The 6,892-nt window shown below is 42.4% G+C and overlaps 1 non-coding gene across 1 annotated transcript; it reads left to right on the top strand.

Annotated features, from left to right (window-relative positions):
• Window positions 1–836: 836 nt before the first annotated feature.
• Window positions 837–6,048, top strand: LOC109764553 (uncharacterized). The gene is made up of 7 exons (XR_012190126.1): window positions 837–1,080; window positions 1,374–1,719; window positions 1,827–1,916; window positions 2,041–2,151; window positions 2,962–3,078; window positions 3,163–5,015; window positions 5,527–6,048. It is a non-coding gene; the product is annotated as an uncharacterized protein (transcript).
• Window positions 6,049–6,892: the final 844 nt, after the last annotated feature.

The following is a 6,892-nucleotide window of genomic DNA, read 5'->3' as shown; positions in this document are numbered from 1 at the left end:
TTGCCAGTTCCCGTAAACTTCTTCCCCTAAGTTCTTTTTTAATTAAACGAAAAAAATAGATAATGGCCTAGGACCCGCCAATCAGTGGCACATGTGACGCCGCTAGCGAGGCGGTGCGGTGGCCGTTAGAGAGGTTTATATGATCCCCTAAAATAGTTGTAGATGGTTTACGAAACTGTTAGAGAGGTTTGCTCCAACTTCTCGTAAACATCAGTTTTTCTATGGATAGGGGAGCTATTGGAGTTGCTCACACAATAAGATTACAAAATATATTAAGTAAGCTCTTAGATCCTCAGAAAATCTCATAGTAGCACGAGTGCACCTTATCAAAGAAGCCTTCGGGTTCTTACAAAATGACAAGCGCAAGTTGTTTCTCATTGAGTGCACATAATTCACTTTTACTTAAAATGCCTATGGTTGTTTGGTTTAAAAGAAAAGATCAACATACAACCCGGACAGTATAGCAAGTTGTTTCTCATCGAGCGCACACAATTCAACATTATGTTTTCTTGTTCATCTAAAAATATATTTTGTGGAGGCAAGAAAAAACCGATGTCCGGCCTAGAAATTTCCCTTGGGAGATGCCTAAGCTAACATATTTTCTTTTTCATCCGCAAACAAAAATATTTTTCCTACTAAGGAGGAGTCGCCTTTTTCAATTCCCTCCCTTTTGCAATCCCATGTTGATGTAAGGAAGCTGCTTTAGAGTATTGGCAAAAAAAAAATATTTTTTCTTGTTAGCCTGAAAAATTATTTTGCTCTAAAGAGAGGGGGTGCGCAGGTTATGATTCCAATTATTTCAAAAATGCCCCTAGACTCGAGAGTAAATTACGGAAAGTCTGCCACTGAGCGTATATTCGCACTTTCCTCCCTCGATTTTCCTCTCCTCTCCCGGCTCGTCTCCATCCGCGACGGAGCGGCGGCCTAGGGTTTGCGCCGCGCCGCCGCCCGCGCCGCCTCCCCGCCGACCAGCCCTGCGCGACGCCAACTGCCTCTCCGACCCCCCGAAGAGCGCTGCGCCTCCCGAGGACCAACGGAGCCGGTCCCATCCGTGCCCCCCCTCCCCGGCGAAGCCTAAAGGTGATTTCTTTTTCTGGTCGTGCTGGTATCTCCTGAAAGATCAGAAGTAATTGCGCCCCTCTATTGGTCCCGTGTCAGAAATTCTATGCCAATTTGTCATACGATTGATGAATTGTCTGAAATTTCATCTTCAACCGAACCTCTGTTCTAGAGTTCGTGTTCTTCTGAACCAGAAATCCTTGGAGCCTCTTGTTTGCATAATTATTCGATGAAGTAAAAAGGACAAATAAACTTTATGGTATATATACTTTCCAGTACCAGAATGTAATTTTTCTTCTTCTTCTAAAATGCAGTGTCATTGCGGAACAACAGAGGAAGCATGGCAGAGGGTGGTATTGTGGTGGCCATCTGCCAGCACGGCGGGGAGTTCACTCCTGGCCCCAATGGGAATCTGGTCTACAAAGGGGGAGAAGCGCACGCCGTTGACGTCTCTCGGGAGATGCCACTGGACAGCTTCAAGGATGAGGTGTCCAAGGTGTTCCATGTCGATGTCACTGACATGTCGTTCAAATACTTCCTGCCAAACAACAACAGAACGCTCATCACAATCTCATGTGATCGGGATTTGCACCGGATGGTTGATTTTACTGCCAGTGCCGCGCAAGTAGACGTTTTTGTCATTAGTACAGGGGAGAACAGGTTTGTCTTGTTCTACTGTTTTGTGTAGCCTTTTTATAGTTCATCTAGAAGAGCCGATATCAAGCATCTCTGATGCGACTGACATTTTTGTTATACTGGGTAACTAGGAGTGTTGTAACTTACACTGGAGCTTCCACTGTTAAAGCTGGATCTAATGCACAGGGTGACAAAAGGAAAAGGCCAGCTTCCAAAAACAAGTAGGTGCTACTGTTCTGATTCTGTTTTTCTAGTGTTATTAGTCATTACTCTTTCACATTATGCTCAATGGTCTCTCTGTGTGTGTGTGTGTGTGTGTGTGTGTGTGTGTGTGTGTGTCTTCAGGGCATCCAAAAGTAACAAGAAGACCCCAAATGCTACCGGTGCTGCAGTTGAAGCTAATACCCATGATTTCAATCAGCCAAGACCGGTGGAGACTTTAAATGATTACAATGAGTACATTTCTATTGCTACATCTTTGCATTTCTGTTGTGCCTTTGTTGCTACCTTATGACATGTACCTTGGTTACAATCTATTGTGCCCTTCAAAACAGAAACAGGAAATTCAGAATCCCTATTTTTAATGCAGCCTTTCTTCAGTCAATTAAATATATGCCTACTTAAAGAGGCGCAGATTGTCAAGTTGTGGTTATCATAGAAAATTAAACCCTACATTATTTGCTGGAGTATTTAGTTCTGCCACCGATACCATCATTTTCATTTATTCATGTTTGGTGAAATCTCTAGTTAAATCTCGCCAGCACCTTGGTTTATAGCATCATTTTGTCTATGAAACAGATCATATCTTCACTAATTTCTGTCTGCCCTCCCTTTCAATTATGGCAACTGTTAATGCATACCTACTATTATCCCTATAGCCGTTTCTTTTACCTAGTTTCCCGTATGACACTTTCTGTAGTTCGCATTGTTATTTGAATGGTTTCATGTTCTGATTGCGTGCCTTAGGTGATTTATTTTGCAGTCTCTGTATTTTGCTGTTACTGCTACTTTTGTTGTTCCTCATTCATTTGAAGGAGTACAGATTTGTTTTTATGAACCCTACTTAGTGTGATCAGTTAATGCTTAGTGAACTGTTAGTTCTTCATAGATAGATGCCCCTCTTGCAGCCACATGATTACGCGTATGTTATCCATTGGTTGGACTGTTATGCACAGTTACTTTACTTGTAGATTGTAAGGATCAATCATTTTACTTGTGATATGATGCTGTTTGAAACAAATAATTTGTTGTCCTTGATAAAACTAGGGATTTTCAACTAGAATTTGGACGTGATGTTGCCTTTGCCACCACAGCTGAGGCTGTTTCCTCTGCTCCAGACGTTATGAATCAGGAGAAGCTTGCTCTCGTTGATACCACACAAAGGTAATTATCTAGTCAAGTTATGTCTTGTGCTTTACAAAGTTAGTAAAAATGTAATTTCCAAAGATGCTTGCATGGCTTTTGCAGGGAACTAATTGGGCCTTTTGATGATTCAATCAATGCATATGATGGTTCGGAGATCATAATAGATCCTCCCCAGGAACTTACCAGTAACCCCACTATGTTCTGGGATGACATTATTAAAGGTGTTGGTCAAGAATTTGATAACGTGAAGGATTTCCGAGCTCAGTTGTGCAAGTATTCCATCGCGAAAGGATTTGCGTACCGGTTCATAAAAAATGAAACCACCAGAGTCACTGTGAAGTGTGTTGGGGATGGCTGCACCTGGAGATTGCATGCATCCGAGTCATCTCGTAGCAAGAAGTTTGTTATCAAGAAAATGACTGATGTGCACACATGTGGAGGAGAAGGTGGAGAGGGTCAGCGGCGAGCAACAAGGCAGTGGCTGACTACCATCATTAAGGAGAAACTGCGTGTGAACGCATCACTCAAGCCGAAGGACCTTGTCAAAGAAATATATGAAGAATATGGAGTTCTGCTGACCTATTCACAGGTTTGGCGAGGTAGAGAAGTGGCACAGAAGGAGATGTTTCATGTTATGAGGGAGACATTTGGCCATTTGCCCTGGTACCGTGACAGACTTTTTCAGACTAACCCAGGGAGCTCACTTGAATTGTCTCAGACAGTGGATACACGCCGTGTTTTTATCGCATTCCATGCTTCTTTGCACGGATTTGCAAATGGGTGCAGGCCCCTCCTTTTTCTTGACAAGGTTCCGCTCAAGGCGACAAATGAGTACAAGTTGCTGGTTGCGGCTGCAGTTGATGCAGATGATGGTGTCTTTCCAGTGGCATTTAATGTGGTTGAAGATGAAAGTTATGACAGCTGGGTTTGGTTCTTGATGCAGCTGAGGATTGCTCTCCAATATCACAGCTACCCATTCAATGCTATGACATTCTTGTCCAATGGACAAAAGGGTCTGGATGCTGCTGTTCCACATGTGCTTGAAGATAGCCACCATGCCTTCTGTTTACATCATATCATGGAGGAATTCAGAGGAGAACTGAGGAAGGGACCATGGTCGCAACAGATAAGAGATGCGATGGTCGAGGATTTTACTCGTGCGGCCGAAGCATGCAGCATTGATGAGTTTAATGCATCAATTGAGAGCATAAGGAATATATCCACTGAAGCTGCCGACTGGATCATTGCGAGTAAGCCAGAGCATTGGTCAGATGCTGTCTTCACAGGCTGCCGGTATGACCATTTCTCATCAAACATTGTTGATGCATTTAATAACTGGATACCAACAAAGAAGGAGGGGTCCATGGTGCTGATGATAGACTCTCTGAGAATAAAAATAGCGGAGATAATGGAAGCAAGGCGTGAGGCCTGCAAGTCATGGGAAGGGACTTTTAACACCTTCCATGGATTTCAAAGCGCAGGGTGAGATGTCGAAGGCTAGTAAGCTGACCGTGCTGTGCTCTTCCGAGACTGTGTTTGAAGTGCGGGGCAGCGGTATTTTTGTTGTTAATCTTGCAAATTGGGAATGCACATGTCGGAGGTGGCAACTTTCTGGCCTCCCTTGTATGCATGCTGTTGCTGTGTTTAACAGGATTGGACGATCTTTCTACGACTACTGTTCCAAGTTTTTTAAAATAGAGAGCTACCATATGGCATACTCAGGAACAATCCTCCCAATTCCTGACATGGATACCTTTGATTTTAGTGCTGGGGCAACGATCCCACCTCCCAAGCCACGCACATCAGATAAACCGAGAAGAAAGAGGTTTAATCCCAACAAGGTAACCACTCTTATACGGCTCTGTAGCAGGTGCAAGCAGGCAGGCCACAACAAGGCAACATGTGAAGCCCTTCTGTAGACAAAGCAAAATCTTCATCTGCAGTATGTATAGCAGGTATCTTGTCTTTTGCCGCACATTTTCTCCAATAAAATAACCACTTCCCTTGATCTATCCAGTTAGAAACGTCCTGTTCAAATTGGTCAATTTTTCTTGAAAAGTGACATCTTAAATAGTGGATGGAATTCTTCAGTGATGTTCAGAGTGATTATTGTAATGAAACAAGCCCCACACTGACTCAAACATCAATGTGGATAGTTGAGGGTGTGCACAATTAAATGGTATTGGAGTTCAGGATATGATTTGACTCCGAGAAGCAATATTCCTAGGATTTAAGAGGGGGAACATTGCATGGCGTTTGTCAATTGCACAATCTGTTTTTATTGATATAAAATCGATCTGGTTTTCTTGAATTTTGAGTACTTGCCAACGACCATTGTATCATTGCCTTGCATATTCTCTTTGCTTTCCACTGGTAGCACAGAGGATCACACTGATGACTGGAATTCGGACTGCTGTTGTTTGTCCAATCTGCTTGGCTAACCAAACAATGTTTTTACGGCTGCAGGTTCACTTGGAAGTCTGATGTGGTGAAAGAGAGTTCATGGTAGTCTGTTCACTTGGAAGTCTGATGTGGTGAAAGAGAGTTCATGGTAGTCTGTTCACTTGGAAGTCTGATGTGGTGAAAGATAGTTCATTGTAGTGGCTTCTGTTTTTAGAGGGAAGGGTGGAGATAACACGACATCATTCGATATGATTTTGTTTATATGAAGGGTGTAACTTAAAGTTCTGTAGCGATGGACTACAGATGATCCGGTGCTAGCTTCTGGACAGTGTCAACTGAAAACAGAGTAGTCGATGGTTAGCTGTTTAGCTATAGCTGTAGGTTCAGTTATTTTATCCTAGTGTCATAGTATTATTCTCAAATTCTTGTGAATGTCATAGTTCTTGTAGTCGGTTATTGCTCTGCATAGCAGCTGTCTATTGTGGTCAGGATCACCTCTCCTTTGTAGTCCATCAAGCTTTGCTCTCTGTTCTGTTGGGATCATGTATAGTAGATAATAATGATTTTGTGAGCACTTGGGAAGTATATATATTCTCACGATTTGTGTGCAAAGACTAACTGAATCCTAAAACATAGTTTTGCATTGGATTAAGCATTCATTTTTGTTAAATGACTAAAGGCTCCATGTACTGTTAAGTACTCCATATGTAAAGTAGCGATCTAAAAGATCTTATATTTCTTTACAGAGGGAGTATTCAATACTACAAGGAACTCAAGCTCCATGATTTTTGTATGTATGACAGTATAAATCTGTTTTGCGGTAACATAAGAGCGATTCGTTGGATTTGAAGACTGCACCGATTCCCTTCATCAGTGTCTGGAGCAAGCAATCTGAAATGCTTTGCTTCTCTTGCTTTTCAGCATCTCTTGCTTTTCGTTAGTTGTGTGCGAGCTTTAACACTAGCATGAGACAATAGAGAGTAGCACTGTTGTTGTTGGAGATGGTATTGGTGTGGACATCCAATGAGATTAGAGATGAGAAAAGGGATAAAAGGTTCATGGGGACATGAACTGTGTACGCAAAATCATCAAAGGCGATGATTTCCTCCACTGAGTAATAACATATTTTTTTATAAGGATCTCTTCCTGCTAATTCTTCTTTGCCTTCTTAATAGGGCATCCACCAAAGGCGATGGCTCCCCTCCGAATTGAACCATGAAGTTCATTCAACCCTCTAGAACATTTCTTTGAACCAAGTTCTGTAGCGCTGGAGATGGTGTCTGGAAACTTTGCTGTAGAACTACTCCCTCGTTACATCATCGGGCAAACATACTTACTGAAATCTCATGGGCTATTCTTTATTAAGCCCAATGACATCTCTATCAGTATTTGACAACGCGTTGTTCAGTGTTTCCCGACACCTCTAATG

The sequence above is a fragment of the Aegilops tauschii genome, chromosome 7 (genome assembly GCF_002575655.3).
Source record: "Aegilops tauschii subsp. strangulata cultivar AL8/78 chromosome 7, Aet v6.0, whole genome shotgun sequence".
Classification (NCBI taxonomy): domain Eukaryota; kingdom Viridiplantae; phylum Streptophyta; class Magnoliopsida; order Poales; family Poaceae; genus Aegilops; species Aegilops tauschii.
Note: the sequence above shows the minus strand (reverse complement) of the source record. Positions and strands in the feature narration are given on the sequence as shown.